Below are 17,426 nucleotides of genomic sequence, written 5' to 3'. Positions count from 1 at the left end.
TGGCATTTGAGCTTTCCTTCATTCATCATTGTTTTATAAATAAACTTTATAGTTATATAGACACATAAATGTATATATTTTTGTTTAAAGCTATTGTAATCCATGGCATGGAAACTGTTTAGATAATAATGTATAATTATGCTTGGTACACAAAAATTATCTGTTACAAGTACAATTTAAATTTTAAATTTAATGTCTTAATCAGCTTAAAAACCTGCAACCAATGAGCACTTGCAGATCACTTGTCAGGGATCCCCCCCTCGGGACTCAGAAAACATACGTTCCCTCAATTTTCAAGCTAGGGACCCTCTGCGCAGTCCATGGGACACCCTCAATAAACACACTGTGTTTAGACCAGATACTCGCACCCTAAATTATTACCAGACTCCTTAAGAATGATTCCCCCCCCCCCCCCCAAAGTCATTTTTTTACAGGCCAGGGACTTTATTTGCTTTCCATTGGACACTCTTTGGCCATAACTAACATCCCTGTATTTAGATAACATACATGCACCCCATATTTATTATATGCTGAAAATAAAATTTGGAAAACCCACAGTGTTGTCATTGACACAATTAGCAATGTTTTCAACTGTATTTAATGTAATTATCTTATATTATAAAAAAGTAAGTTTACATTTTGTAAGGGATTGGCGAAAAGCTATGTCATTTGCACACACCAGACATAGATAAATCCAGAAACCTTTCTGGGAAATTTAAGAAAGGCTTGTTCAAACGATTAAAGATGCTTTCTTGCTGGTAATTTCAGCAAAAAAGAGTTCACAACTCGGTAGCTCACAGTTGGCTACAGCCCACTTACCTCAGACCGTACAAACATATGGTTGGTAAGGGTCTTTCCTTTTCAATAACATATTATTAGGCTTTATGTGGGATGTTATTGTCATTATTGGGAATGGTGTAAAAGCAATATCTTTTTGATTAAGTTTTAAAGGTTTTTAAACTACACATCAAAACACACTTGAATTATTTATTTTTTTATCATTTTTTTTTTACTGCTAGACTATATAAATGGTAGGATAGGCGCCAGTATTTCTTTGGAAGGGTCAGGTAACCCAAACCAGAATTATTTTTTTCGGCCTAACAAACTTGTCAGGCTTGTTGAACATTGTTTTTTTACAAAGAATCGATGCAATAATGTCATATCCTGATTCTTCGGATGCGTCTATTAAAGCCTTATTGTGACTGAACTGTTCGAAATGATTATCCTGTCAGTTTAATTGATACTTAATTGGCAGAAATGTTTCTCCTTAGAATTAGCATGGCTGAGATTTCCCAAGGTGTAGTGGTGATTGTTTAAACAGACATGAAGCAGTATTGTTTTGGAGTTGTTTCCCTTTATGATGGATTTGAACAAAAAGTTAATTTGGAAAATTTCTCATTTCTTTAAGTACAGGGGCTTAATTTATTAATCAGCTTTGTTCCTGCAGTGACAAAGCCACTTAATGTTTGTAATCCCCTTCATGACATGAAAATGATCTTTGTGCAAACAGCTTATATAAGCAGGTCTTATTTAAAAGACAAACAGGTTTGGTTTCTTTTTAATGCACCTTAGCCAAGACTTGCTGTGCTAAAATAAAGACAGATTTACTTAAAAGCTTGAAGCTTTTCTACAATTTTGGACAATCTGTCAGACGTCTTGCGAGAAAAAAGCTAGGCTTAAGAATTATCTTGTCTTAAAAAAGTTTGTTTTCTGAGAGTGAAAGATTTTGGTTTGCTGAAAAATCTTAATATTTTCTAAATTGTCCCTAGTTTAGTTCTAACTTATTGTTTTAACAACTATTGTGAAACTTTAATAGTGCTATTTCTGTTATGCATTTGTGTAATAAAATGCGTTGTTGGGGAAACGAGATTACCCAGACTTGTGACCATCAACCAAGCTCACATAATGCCAAAGCAGAGAATCAAACTTAAGACCTCTCGGAGAGAATAGAGCCATGCTTACAATCTTGATTATGGACAACCAACATCAGATACTGCTCCTTCCAATAATAGTAAACGGATGGAAGTCGGTTTAATTTCATTTATTATCCTATCAAACTAATAGATTAAAATAAACTAAAAGATTAAAATGTTGTAATTCCTTTATCTCTGAATGCAAATACAACTTCATGATATGAATGACTAGGTTAAAGAAATGGACCAGAATATGCCAAGGTTTTTCAAGTCCCATACAGTGAACATTGGGTGTTCATACATACGATAGACTGAACTACACTATGTGATCTTGATTTCTATTAGAAAATAAGCATTTATATAGGCTTTTTATGCATCTTAGTCTGCATTTGCATACTATGACACTCATAATAGTTCAATCGGAAAAAAGTCTAAATAAATAGACATGGTGTATGAAACTTTGTTTTAACTTCATTCGGCCCAATGTTTGAAATATACCATCAGTTGATAGTGGAATATGACATTTAGGCCCAGTCTCTTAATCTAGGTCAGTGCATCGAGTCCATAACTTGCTGATATTGCCAGAAAGATTTCAGTCACTTTAAATAGATTATTACGTACCTTTAAGGTGAGTAAATGGGACATTCAGACTGGTTGTATTTCATATGTGTGGCAATGGACAAGTGGTTGGTATCGCTGTTGATGGCCAAGTGGTTGGTATCGCCATTGATGGCCAAGTGGGTGGTATCGGTGCTGATGGCCAAGTTGTTGGTATCGCTGTTGATGGCCAAGTTGGTGGAATCGCTGTTGATGGCCAAGTGGTTGGTATCGCTGTTGATGCCCAAGTGGTTGGTATCGCTGTTGATGGCCAAGTGGGTGGTATCGCTGTTGATGGGCAGGTTGTTGGTATCGCTGTTGATGGCCAAGTGGGTGGAATCGCTGTTGATGGTCAAGTGGGTGGTATCGCTGTTGATGGCCAGGTTGTTGGTATCGTTGTTGATGGCCAAGTGGGTGGTATCGCTGTTGATGGGCAGGTGGGTGGTATCGCTGTTGATGGGCAGGTTGTTGATATCGCTGTTGATGGCCAAGTGGGTGGAATTGCTGTTGATGGCCAGGTTGTTGGTATCGTTGTTGATGGCCAAGTGGGTGGAATTGCTGTTGATGGCCAGGTTGTTGGTATCGCTGATGATGGCCAAGTTGTTGGTATCGTTGTTGATGGCCAGGTTGTTGGTATCGTTGTTGATGGCCAAGTGGGTGGAATCACTGTTGATGGCCAGGTTGTTGGAATCGCTGTTGATGGCCAGGCTGTTGGAATCGCTGTTGATGGCCAGGTTGTTGGTATCGTTGTTGATGGCCAAGTGGGTGGAATCGCTGTTGATGGCCAGGTTGTTGGTATCGCTGTTGATGGCCAATTGGGTGGAATCGCTGTTGATGGTCAAGTGGTTGGTATCGCTGTTGATGGCCAAGTGGTTGGTATCACTGTTGATGGCCAAGTGGTTGGTACAGCTGTTGATGGCCAAGTGGTTGGTATAGCTGTTGATGGCCAAGTGGTTGGTATTGCTGTTTATGGCTAGGTTGTTGGTATCACTGTTGATGGCCAAGTGGGTGGAATTGCTGTTGATGGTCAAGTGATTGGTATAGCTGTTGATGGCCAAGTGGTTGGTATCGCTGTTGATGGCCAAGTGGTTTGTATAGCTGTTGATGGCCAAGTAGGTGGTATCGCTGTTGATGGCCAAGTGGTTGGTATCGCTGTTTATGGCTAGGTTGTTGGTATCACTGTTGATGGCCTAGTGGGTGGAATCGCTGTTGATGGTCAAGTGGTTGGTATCGCTGTTGATGGCCAAGTGGTTGGTATCGTTGTTTATGGCTAGGTTGTTGGTATCACTGTTGATGGCCTAGTGGGTGGAATCGCTGTTGATGGTCAAGTGGTTGGTATCGCTGTTGATGGCCAAGTGGTTGGTATCGCCGTTGATGGCCAAGTGGTTGGTATCGCTTTGTGGCCAAGTGGGTGGTTTCGGTGTTGATAGCCAAGTGGTTGGGCCACTCAGAGTGGTTTTTATTTCATATTGATGGCTAGCCAAATTATTTGGGGATTCAGGCTGGTTGTATTTCATATCTGTGGTGATAGCCAAGTGGTTGCAGCATCCTGATTGGTTGAGATGTTCAAACTGGTTGTATTTCTTATCGATGGCGATGTCCAAGTGGTTGCGACCTTCAGACTGGTTGTTACCATATTTTCAGACTGGTTGTATTTCATATCAATGGCCAAGTGGCTGGGACATTCAAACTGGTTATCAATGGCGATGGCCAAGTGGCTGGGACATTCAGACTGGTTATCAATGGCAAAGGCCAAGTGGCTGGGACATTCAAACTGGTTATCAATGGCGATGGCCAAGTGGCTGGGACATTCAGACTGGTTATCAATGGCAAAGGCCAAGTGGCTGGGACATTCAGACTGGTTGTATTTCATATCAATGGCAAAAGCCAAGAGGCTGGGACTTTCAGACTGGTTGTATTTCATATCAATGGCGATGGCCAAGTGGCTGGGACTTTCAGACTGGTTGTGTTTCATATCAATGGCAAAAGCCAAGTGGCTGGGACTTTCAGACTGGTTGTATTTCATATCAATGGCAAAAGCCAAGTGGCTGGAACTTTCAGACTGGTTGTATTTTATATCAATGGCAAAAGCCAAGTGGCTGGGACTTTCAGACTGGTTGTATTTCATATCAATGGCGATGGCCAAGTGGCTGGGACATTCAAACTGGTTATCAATGGCAAAGGCCAAGTGGCTGGGACTTTCAGACTGGTTGTATTTCATATCAATGGCAAAAGCCAAGTGGCTGGGACTTTCAGACTGGTTGTGTTTCATATCAATGGCAAAAGCCAAGTGGCTGGGACTTTCAGACTGGTTGTATTTCATATCAATGGCAAAAGCCAAGTGGCTGGGACTTTCAGACTGGTTGTATTTTATATCAATGGCAAAAGCCAAGAGGCTGGGACTTTCATACTGGTTGTATTTCATATCAATGGCAAAAGCCAAGTGGCTGGGACTTTCAGACTGGTTGTATTTTATATCAATTGGGATGGTCAAGTGGTTTGCACATTCAGAGGGACAATCAGACTGGTTGTATTTCATATCTGATGGTGATGACTAATTGGTTTGGTCAATCTGACTGGTTGTATTTTTAAATCAATGGCAAAGTGGTTGCGACATTCAGACTGGTTGTATTTTATACTTGATACCTGCTGGAAAATTCAGTGTAATTAATACTAACTTCTTTCATGTCTATTTTGATGAAAGCTTTTAGTTCAAGTCCATTTCCTGGGTAACAAGCAGTACTAAAGTCCATTTTGAAAGGCCATGAGGAAGTTTCGCTTCTGGGAATATAGAACCCTGTGTAATCTCTTTCATGAGAAGCGGAAGATTGTTGATGATCAACATGCACTCAGTTGTCACCTAGGAATGGTAATTTTTTCTTAAGGACATATTCATATAGCAGATTTTCAAACTGTTAATATGTTAGTCACAATAAAAGGCTCTTCAGAACTTATGTAACTTGTTGTGATATAAAATAAAGTGGAGTAACCTTCAACCATCCTTGTTTCTCTGAAGGTTTATTTGTCTTTATATTCAACAGTTCATATTATATATGTAGAGTGACTATAATTTTATATATGGCTTACAAGTAGGCTGAACATATGCAGCATTTGGAGGCAATGCCAAGGTCAGCATCTTTATATTACAGTAAACCCCATTAGTCTAATTACTTTTGTTAAGGTGACAATGATTTTCAGTGTTTCATTTGTAATGTATCCCTAGGGAATCAAAGCGCTCTATTTGAATAGCTGCTTGCATTAAAGGGACTCATAGACGGATTTTAGTATGTTGGACTTTGTTAAAATTAAATTATTTTAAACACTTTTGTGAACAAACACAATATGGCAGCTTGCAGACATTCATTTAAAAAAACGAAGGTTTTTAAACCAAGCCTAAAATAAGTAATTTTTCAATAATGTCCTTTTTTTGGGCAAAATTGAGAATTTTTCTGTCAGTCATTTTTTAATAATCATTGACATTTATTAGAGCACTTATTGATTTTATTTTTATGAAGTTTCATCATTTGATCAAGTATTTTTATCACATTTTACACATTTTTTTTTTTAAATGTTTGACCATATATAATGGGAATGAGTCCCTTTAATATTTGATGGCACGTAATGAGGAAATACTTAACTGCTAATGGATAATGCCATTCAGAATGAGGATTTTATAGTCCTGAAATTATGTCAAAAGTTTGCTTCGTTGTTTATTTTTCATCTAACCATTGAAATTAGGAGACATTCAGGAAGCAAGTGTTAAAAAAACTTTGATTTAATTATGAGTAAATGTGGCCTAAATACTGTCCCAAAGTTTAGCATTTTTGCAACGATTATTAAATAATAATTCAATAGTTCAACGTCAGTTTAATTCAATGCGTTTGTAAAGCCTGATCCTTGACGTAAGTCTATAAGCCCCGATATTTGATATGAATAATGCATTAGGACATTACCTCATATTATAGTATCGGTAGTCTCGAAGTAATTGATTTTATCTTTGTTAAATAACATATTAAAGCATTAAATTCTCTGCAAGATTTATTCAATCATTTTAAAGTCACTATTAAAGTATTCAAACTAGTCAGGCAATTTTAAAATGTATGTGGTTATTATGACAAAAATATCATGTTGGTGAAAAAATTAGATTAAATGCCTCATGCCAAATTTCCAAACCCCGAACCTCACTAATGTAAAAGTAGCTGTAGGTTCATCATTCAGGTGTTCTGGCACCAACCATGATTATATGAAATTATCATGTTGGTGAAAGAATTAAATTAGTTGCCTCATGCCATACCAAATCCCAAACCTCAGTACTGTAAAAGTTACTGTTGTTCCATCATTCAGTGTTCTTGCACTGATCTTCAGGTTCTAAGGAGGGTGTTATAACTCATTTCAAACACGAGGTATTGAACTCTTTTTTTTTTAAACCTAAAGCATCTAGGAAAATTACCATTATGGTTTCTGTGTGCCACATAGCACTTTCCTCAGTCCTGCTAACTCCTTAAACAGCCCATTTATACCACGTACCAAAAAGGGGGGGAGGGTACACCCTCTATGATAACAGGGAATAAAACAGCATAAAATTAGCCAAATCTGAATGAGGAACCCTCCCACTGAGCAAAAAAAGCTGCAGTTGCATGTACCACATGCCGTTTGTTTGCAAGGTTTTGTTAGAATATTGAGTATCAGTTTGTGAATACTTCAGGCAAAGATAACTTTTCTTTTTTCTTCACCATTTTAAATAAAACAAAGGGCAGTCTGTGCCGCCTAAAGAGCCCCGCCTTCGTTTTATAATACTAGATCGAGTTTGATTAGGTGATTAGTTTCCTCAAACACTTCGACAAACCTGTTTTCAAAATGATGTGTTGACAGGGTTCCATCAAGAGGCAGTTTTGTGAAAAGGTTTGTTGAAGTGTTTCAGGAAACTAAACTCTCAATCAAACTATGGAAGTTTGGTATGTTTTTATGTCAACCCCCCCCCCCTCAGGTTCAGGGGTATACTGGGGATAGCCGGGGAAATGGGCCGTGTTTTTACCTTCCAGGTGGCCCTGCAGTGCTGGGTGGATATGATGGTTTTATATTCCTGCAGAAAATAGTGGGGAATGGGCATTACCTAGGTATCCAAGGTTGCGGGGGCATTTGGCGGGGATTTTACCAGCAGTTTGTCTCAGCAGGGCGGAGATTTAACCCGGGCTTGACTGGACCAAAAGTATAAGTCTCGGCCGCTTAATTCCCAGGACGTGGGGGGGGGGCCGTGGTTACAATGGACTGGTGCATTACTTCTGAAGATGCAACCTCATTACACCTGTTAAGTTTACATAGGTTTCACTTCTGACGTTCAATCAGGCAATTGGAACATACTTTTAAATAACATGCGAAAAAACGATGCAATTACAAACGAAACTCTTTGAAGAGTTGAACTTGACTAGCCGAGGCCCCGTTGAGGTGGTATATATTGACTTTCTCTTGGATGCAAAAATGAGATTGTGATTATTGTGCTAATTGTTTAACTGATTGACGAGCTCATTTTTGCAAAGTAAATTCAAGAACAGTAGTATTAAACTGCACCATAGCAGTCTGACTGAAGGTTTCTGTTGATATGTACCCGTTTACATGTGAAGTATATATTGATGATTTATGATCAATTGAACTGATTAGAGTTTGTTAGAATACTGTTTGGACATGTTTCATGTTTGAAAACAAAAAGTGTAGATTATGTCAGGATTTTCTTTACACGGTTTTTGTTGTGTGCAAATAATATTTGATAGCGACTGATCAATAGGTGTTTAATCATTGATAGAAGCCGGATTCAGTCTGCCAGGCGCAAATAAACATTACCCCTCTTGGAGTTGTGATCATTAGGTGCATTTTAGAGATAAAGAATTAAACTTAGACAGAATGAAAAAGCTAGAATCTGAGAGTAAAACTCACTGCCAAACCAACCGACCGGTTAATTATTGATGACTTAAAAATAGCTCCTTGTGATATTCTTGTTCGACTTTATTTACTTAGGAAGCCTAACCAAGTTTTTTTTTTGTTCATTTTATTAGCATTGTTATGAAATAAAACATGGTTTTAAAATAATCAAGTACGTCAGATGCTTTTAGGATTTACTGTGAAGTAAATGAGAGAAAGATGAAATTCCTTTAAGAGTATCAAAGACCTTCATGCAGAAAGATGGTAATAAAAATGGGAAAAAAGTTCTTACTTTGACGTAATTATAAAACACAGAGGTAACTGGGATCCAAACATATTGTTTCTCCTGGTAGAAAACAGAAATTTATTGGCAGATAACATGGGAAATGTTTCTGCCATAGTATTTTTTTCCTAATTGATGGGAGCAAGTAAATCATTTTTTGTACTCTGAAAGAACGATATTGATTAATAAGTAATTAATCATTTTAGAACTGGATAGCTAAATTGTTTACTAAATACAGGCATACATGGAAGATAGTTTTTTGTAATTTAATGAGTTACATGTTATATTCCCTTGTTAGGGTTTTTTGAAATTGATATATACTTGCCTTTTCTGAAACACTCAACAGTTCAGCAGTGTCATTGACAGTAATGCCATTTAGTTTATCTTCTTTCTTTAAGCTTGATTATATCCATTGAAGGAACAGGCATTCGGAATTCATCGGCCATATTTATCGAAAACAACCTCAAATGTATGCCGTTACATCAGTTGAAAAACTACGTAAATTTTTGAATTATATCATTAATTAAATGTCAAGTTTTAGCTTGTATTTATTGATCTAAGTTTAATTTGATTGCCATGGAGTGTTTAATTGCAAACATAAATTAAGATTCCCAGGGACCCCCTTGGAATGAAGGAACCAGCACGGGTCTGTTTCCTGTGAAGATTAAGTCCTGTTCTGATGACCATCATTTTAATAAGCCGACTTTGTATTTTTGTGTGGGCTAATGACAATTGAGGATTTTTCAAAGTTTCTGATTAATTTTACGCAGATGGTTTCGGACAAATGCACCAACAAACACCCAATAAGTTGAGTCTAAATTTGACGATCTACAAAGTATGCCTGCCTTATGCCAAATGGACACTATCATATACATAGACAGTAAGACGTATACTGGTACATGTCGATTATGTCCAGAAAATCGAAATACTGTAATAAAATATTGCGTAATTTTATACACTCACGTAAAGTTGGATTATCAATCGCATCTAGACATTACAATATTCAATTCCCGCCCTGTGCTGTTAATTGATGCTGTATTTCGAAAGGACACCCACACATTTAATCAGAAAATGTTTTTTCAAGACAAAAGCATGGCAATTACATTTTGTTTTCATACAATTCAAGGTAAACACCTGAAAATTAAACTTGAAATTATGCAAAATTCCTGATTGAGGGTCTTATCAAAACCCTGCCATTAGGAGAGGTCTTGAGCCCCTCATGGAGTTAAGCCAACTAAGCTTAAATTAAGCTTACTTAATAAGCCAATAACATTTTGAGTTAGAGGTGGAAACCTGTTTCAAAAATAAGTGGTCAAGTGGTAAACTAGTGCCTTGTTCTCACCCAAGAGTTTATGGATTCGATCTCGACTTCAGTGCATGTTCTCCTGTCCTCTCAAAAAGGACGCTGTACTGGTTTCTGCCTAGGAAACATCAAAAACAGATTTAAAGTGATTTACATTTGCTTTCAGCTGTATTAATTCCCTTGAGACAATCTAGCTTAAAAAAGTTTTAGTTTAATATCAACTTAAAATATTAACCTGTTTAAGTGCTGAGTGGGACAAGAGTGATGCTGCGTTCATAAGGGGGGGGGGGGCTGTTAAGTTCATTGACACACTCTGATGCCATAGTTTGAGGGTTGAGATGTGGGAATGTGCGACAATCATTCCGTCAGAGACAGGCATTCATGATCTGTATCCTGAGGGGTATTGTTCATTTTGGAACAGACGTAACATGCTCCAGAATACCTTTGAAATTCATTATAACGCTTTGCCTGCGTAAAAGCCACAGTTCCACTTACGCAAAATGTCTGTTCTAATTATTGTATAAGTCAGTCGTAAATACGTTGTTACACAAGCAATAGGTTTGCTAAGCTTTGCCCATGCATGGGTCGCTGCCAAGGATAAGTTAGCAGCGTAGAGAATGGGTATTGTGGCATCCTATTTAGTGGGGGAGTTATCTCTCTTACAATCAGTACAGTTCTGGCACACTTGTAGCCTACTATTATTCTCGTAGATATCGTGCAATTCCAATATCTGATTTCATAATGATTAGTTTTAAAACAGTGCGCATATACTGTTGGAGTAGATACAATATGTAGTGATTTAATATCGGAATTTAAACCTGTAACGCTAAACCCAATTCCACTATTGACAATGATTACTATATGATTGGAGTGGTTAATCTCATACAATAAGATTTGCGGCTCTGAAATTTGTCAAGTAAGGACTTATATTTTTGTTAACTCATAAAAGTGGCAAAATATTTTTGAATTAACAAACTTCTCAAATATATCAAAATACCTGAATAAAGTGGATATATGATCGTAAATATTTGAATAGACAAGAAATGTGAGTAAGTTCCTTCTTTAAAATGCTTTGTTGACATATTATAACAGATTTGTTATTTGTTGATGGTATGGTTTCCTTTTTGTCTTTAACCACACGGAAAACAGACAGAGAATGATGTATTTGTTATGTGTGGTATAATAATGAATATTAACAAAAAAACTTAATTAGGCAAATATAACTTATTTAGATAGTTTTTAGCGTCTTTTACAAATTATGTGTGGTTTGATAATGAATATAAACATATTTAATTAATTAGACAATTATAACTTTTTTTTAAAGATTTTTAACGTCTTTTACAAACGCATGTTCATTAAACTTATGCAGATATTTGTACAAAAGATTATAGAATTATTGTGGTATGTATTATTATATACATAATATAATGGTATTATTGAGATAGATATAATTGGGAACTATTGTGTACTTGCTTGTTTATTCAAGTGTCACTTAAATTGATAGATCTGGGGCCGTATTCAACAAGCAACCGTATTCAACAAGCAACTTCGATTGAACTTAAATTTAAGATTAGATTCTTAACTAATCGTGTTTTGATTGGCCTGTATATTTAGCTGACCAATAGGCTGAATGGAATCACTGAGGCATGTCTTAGGATAAGGATAAGATCAATATTGAATACTTCAGGCCCTGATGATTGACCACTGGCTCTGAAAATGAGATGCTTCTAGCTAATAAGTATGTGGAAATGTCACAAAATCCATGGGGACTTCACTTGTTAATTTCATGAAAACCCCCGCCACATTCTGGGGTTTAAAGCATGATATGCTGGGAGACAGCGAACGTTACTTATTTGGCCAAAGATCGGGCCCCTGTATCACAAAAATACTCAAGTCAAAACTTATTCTCAATTTTAACTCATTTTACCTCTTAAGAGCATAAAATGATTCAAAATCTTGCCTTTTTTTTCTCCTTTTTAAAAACAATTTTTCTCATAGAATGTGTTGATAAAAAGATATTGTCAATATTTAAAAAAACACTAATTCGTTAAAAAACAATGAATTGTACTATAAAGTTCTTTTTTGGTCGTAGAACGTTTTTGCCTTGGAATCATGCCGAAGCCTTTAATCAACATATTCAATGATAGAATGAGATTTTAAGAGGTGTTAAAACATATGTCATTTTTAAAAACTTTTTATTTTACATTCTAAATCGAGTTGAGACTGAGTTTGAGATTTGACTTTAAAGTACTTAAGTGATATTGGGGCTCGATCATAATTATAATTGTTTTTGCTGAGTGTGCAAATTGTCGTTGAAGTTTTGCTTATTTGCATTTTTTGGATTGAAACTGTCAACTGTCAACTTAAATACTACGCATGTAGAATGCATTTGAAATTCATGTCATATGACGAAAATAACTGTTACGTTGAAGTTAATTATGTACATGTTATTACATGCGATGGACTTTGTTTCCTGGATAAAATCAAACTAAATGTAGCCGTGAATTCTAATGTTGCTTTGATTTGTAAATTTAATTAAAGGTGTATTTATTCATTGTCACGCGTTAATATTTTGACAGAAGTGAATATAGAAGTCTATTTCAGGCTTATACATGTTTCATACTCATAGCAGCCCGGTCATGGGCAGTGATTATAAACAGTCTGAAGTCTGAGTCAGTCTAAAGCACTCTTATTAAGTTACAAAGAATCGTCTCTTTTAATACAAAAATAAATGTCAGCTTCAAATGATAGTAATATAATTCAGCAAAATTCATCGTAAATACTTGACTGGAACAAATAAAGTTACAAAGAGATAGAAGATTTGCAGCATTGCCAATTGAGGATGAACTCAGACAATATGAGACTGTTTGTAATTATTGCCCCTAGCTGATTTATTAATGATTCCACTGGTGTCTCAAGACCAACCCGCTAAAATACCCTCAAACCTGGTGGACATATTTTGTTTCAGTTTTTCAGAACAGTTTATTTACTTCTCAGTAGAAAAGACACACAAAACACACTTGTAATGTAGGTGACGAAATGCTTAAATAACAACTTATTAATTCTGACCTGGTACTTATCAACAACTTAAGTCATTTTCTTAAGATTATAAGTATCTTCCATGGCAGAGAGTGTAAGATTTTATCGTGACCCAAGCGTAGGGTGTTTTGAAAGGTGCGTGAAAACTTTTTTATGGAGACATTTGAAGCGAGAAATAATTCATTAGCATTCTAAATATTGCCACAGGATAAGGTTTTTATGAGGCCATAGATGACTGTCTTCAACAAGGGAGGTACAATGTGATGACCGTTAAAAAGGAGTTCAATATGGGTACATGTTTTATCTGACAGTCTTCAACAAGGGAGGTAATTAAAATGTGATGACCATTAAAAAGGAGTTCCATAATGGCAAGATAAGAATTTCTAGCATGGTTAAAGTTTTGGATCTACTTATCTTAGGTTGGAGAAAAGTTTCTCTCTGCTCTTAGGATATATAACAACTTGATAATAACTGAAATACTTTAATTTCATTGATTTGATTGAAAATACATACTTTGATGTTAATTTGACCATGAGAATTTTCAGAAAACGACTCAAGCTATGCACAAGTCAATTGTAACCAGGGCCCCACCATGTTTCGGGGAAATTGGCGGTGTTTTTACCTTTCAGGTGGCCCCGCAGTGCCGGGTGAATGCGGTGGTTTTGTCTCGCACCCGAAATAGAGGGGATTGGGCCTAACCTAGGATGTCCCCGGGATGCGGGGGCATTTCGCGGGGATTTAACCAGCAGTTTGTCCCCACAGTTTGGGGATTTTACCCCGACTTGGCTCAAGCGAAAGTCAAAGTCCCCGCTATTCCCCAGACCTTGGGGGCCGTGGTTACAATTGACTGGTGCATTAAGAAATGACTTAAGATGTTTAATGAATACCAACCCTGGGATAGACATTGTAAGCATTTTCTTATGATCCTCGCAAAGTTTATGCAATGCTACAAGAGGCTTTGTCTCACAAATACTGCATTATCAAGATGGATGGTGACATTTGTCTACACTTATTATTCAGTGTTTGGCATCCAGCATGTGTATTTCGTGGCGCTTGGCCACATCTGAAAGCTGACCGCCTCAGTTTTGATCATTAGTTTGCTGGCCATTGATTGAATGGGGCTCTTTTCTTCTCCTGCATTGACAGACTGAAGTGTTTTTCTATTCTCAAACCAGAGTTTAGTGTCTGGAATGTTTTTTGTCTTTGTATGCTATAATTTGAGACCGCCCCGTCCTGGACTGTTTTGTACAGAATAAATAATGGCTTGGACTTTCCTTGGCATTGTCTGCCTTCCTCCGTTTTTCTTCTAATGTATGGCTTGTGGATATACGGATGTAAAATATTATTTGCTATAATTTTACTTGTCTCAGATACAGTGAAAATAATTACTTTCTTATCATGTCGTTTTCAGGGCCATAACTTGTGACTCATATAAGACTTGTACAGATGTTAGTGAAGCTATTAATGTGTAACTTGGTACACAAGTAAGTTGGTCAGAATTGTAAGTGAAGCTATTGATATGAAACTTGGTACACAAGTAAGTTGTACAGATGTTGGTGAAGCTATCGATATGAAACTTTGTACAAACATAAGTTGTACAGAATTGTTTAAGTGAAGCTATTAATATGAAACTTGGTAAACATGTAAGTTGTAGACATGTTAGTGACAATTAACAAGCTCTTTCATGATAAATACAAAGTATCGTATAACTCTGGTTGTCTGCACTCGAATCTTACCAAAGCGTCCTGGCTAAATTTTGCGCTTGGTGGTCACTGAGCTCGACAAGTGGGTTTTCTCTGGGCTCTGGGTTTCGTGCCAATGAGAGTAACTATAAATGTCTTTACAATCATTGTAATTTCTTTTAAATAAACGAACTGTTTAAACTAGATATTTGTTCAGGTTTTTTGATCATTGTCAACTAAGAACCACAGACGCTCGTTGGGGTCCACTTGCACTACAGACTAGCATGTTAGATCTTTTTCTGTTATCATCAATATGCTTGTTGGAATGTTCAGTGTACAGTAGTGACAGGTGCTCTCTCATTACTCTTTATTTCGACAGTAATTGCAGTGTTACAAATGATAATAACCGGTTCAGTTCAATAATATGAACTTGGTACAACTTTATTCCAATGCTTTGGTGGCCTTGTAAGCAGAAATTTATCCTGTAGGCTCAGGCCACAATTTTATAAATGGCTTGTTTGGCCTTAACCCAGCCAAACATTTTTAGAGGTGGGTAGGTCGGAAGTATTACTTCTTAACCCTTAATTTAGTAATGAAATATGACACAACAATCTCACCAATGAAGAGGCTTTAAAGGGACTAGACACCAGATAGTCCAGAAATCGGCAAATGCAGTGTTTCCTCAAGACAAGCATAGGATTGTCAATGCTAGCTAGAAGGAGGCTGATAATAATCATTTTTCATGATTAAACGAGTGAACACAACAATCATGCTGTGTCTCATCTGAGTTTCCCTGTTTAAAAATAGCGCATAATGGTCTCTCAGTTAATGAGTAAAGATAAGTGTACCAATGCTATTTTTAAACTAACTTTGATTTTATGTGGTAGACAACCCCAGTTAAAATTATTTTGAATTAGATAAATGGCTAAAATGGAGAAAGATAAATAAATGGAGAAAGATAAATGTGTAGTATTAAAGCAATGTGAAAACTCAGTAAGATTCAATTGTACACAATGATGTTGATTTTATGTAAGTTTTTGACAATTTCTTTTTTCTTGCAATTGTATCATCTGGTGTCTAGTCCCTTTAAAAAACATTAGGGTTGTGGGTATTTTTGTCATTCAGTTATGAGACACCAATCAAACTATTCATCAAGTCTGGCCTCAGTGAACCGTATTGTTCCAGTGTAAAATTAGTTTTGATCGAATAATTGATAAGGAATGAGCTGATATTTCAATGCTTACAGAGGTTTCCAAATAGAAAGAAAAAGATTTGTCTCTGTTGCTCTTTAAGAAAAATATTTTTACGAAAAGATGCCGTTAAATAGGCCGAGCATACGTACGAAGGTTAATGTACTCCTTTAATGCTCATGTTAATTGTCTTTTTTTTTTGATAATAATTATAATTAGTGATAGCTAGATTTAGCTCCAGGTCATCTAACTGAGTTAGCATACAACCTCAGTGGCTGGCACATTGTCAACGCAAAATCAGTCACAGGGAGTGAGTATCAGATGAGTGGCAATGGGCTGACCTTTAAGCACCAGCTAAAGTTGAAATTCTTTATGATTTATCATGGATAAATCATTAGAAATGGAAATTTATTAAAATTTGATTGTGGAATTAATAAATGCATAAATATTCATATAATATTGATTCTTTTATAATGTTATTTCAAACAATTTTATTAAACTTCATCAAAAATGAATGACATGACAGAAATTGAACATCTTCCTAACAATTATGTTAACTGAACATATCATTGTCTTAAATGACAATTATGTTAACTTTGTGAATCGTTGTGACTACTGGCACGGTTTTGGGACGCCCAGCAGACCATTCCTCATTCACATTGTCCATGTTAATTGTTGTTTAATGATGTTTAAAGATCAAGTTTGATGCTATCTTGAAGATTAAGAAAAAAGATTGTAAGGGACAATATATTCTGTTGAAGATCAACTTCAGAAATTCTATTCACGTTCAGTTTGTAAAATTAAATGTGAGTAACGAGACGATATGGAAATAAGATCCTTGAAGAATTGAACTAATACTCTAAAACGATACAATTTCAATGCCATCATTGTTCCGTATGGTGAAAAGTTGATTAGCTTATTTTACATACATTACGAGCAATAATGGGCATTAAGTATGATAAAGCTTCATTTTTTCTTATGATCAGCACTTTAAGAGTGTTTAATTCACTTTAAAGGGATTCGCTCATGTTTTTGGACCAAAAAAAAGTTTTCCTTGTAATGCATCTAAAAACACTTTGTTTTATCATTATTTTAATCTATGATATTGAAATTGCAGGAAAAAAAATGCAATTATAGTATTAATTTTTTTTTTCCTGGGTTGGGAACCAATGCTTGTAAAGTGAAGAAAAAATAAGAAAAACCGACACCTTAACCGCTAGGCAACCAGGTCTAATGCAAAAGTGATGGATACTTTGACCTTTTAACAATACATTGATAACATCACATAATAATGATAATCAATCCAATTAGGCAACAAAGAATCGCTCAAAGTCATTATAATTGCTAATGAAAATTGTGGTCTTCAGAGATAATATTTTAGCAAATACCAACATTTGCTGAAGGGTTCCATCTTTTGGTATCTTTGTTTTAACACTCCTAATGATTTGCCACACTATTTCATAATAAAAATAAGAGTGCATTTTACAAAACATGAGCGAGTCC

General features: G+C 36.2%; 1 protein-coding gene across 2 annotated transcripts in view; it reads left to right on the top strand.

Moving 5' to 3' along the window:
- The window catches only part of LOC128207816 (steroid hormone receptor ERR2-like), a 91,441-nt gene that overhangs the window by 18,308 nt on the left and 55,707 nt on the right, over window positions 1-17,426 (top strand). The window contains exon 1 of one of the 2 annotated variants that reach the window (XM_052910959.1): window positions 10,798-10,928. The exons of the other annotated variant lie outside the window; for it this stretch is intronic. The gene's annotated coding sequence lies outside the window, so the exon portion shown is untranslated. Of the gene's footprint in view, window positions 1-10,797; window positions 10,929-17,426 lie in introns of those variants that run through there. 2 annotated transcript variants of the gene reach the window in all.

This window comes from Mya arenaria, chromosome 11, assembly GCF_026914265.1.
Source record: "Mya arenaria isolate MELC-2E11 chromosome 11, ASM2691426v1".
In the NCBI taxonomy this organism is placed as follows: domain Eukaryota; kingdom Metazoa; phylum Mollusca; class Bivalvia; order Myida; family Myidae; genus Mya; species Mya arenaria.
The sequence above is the reverse complement of the archived record's forward strand: the minus strand, read 5'-3'. Positions and strand labels throughout refer to the sequence as shown.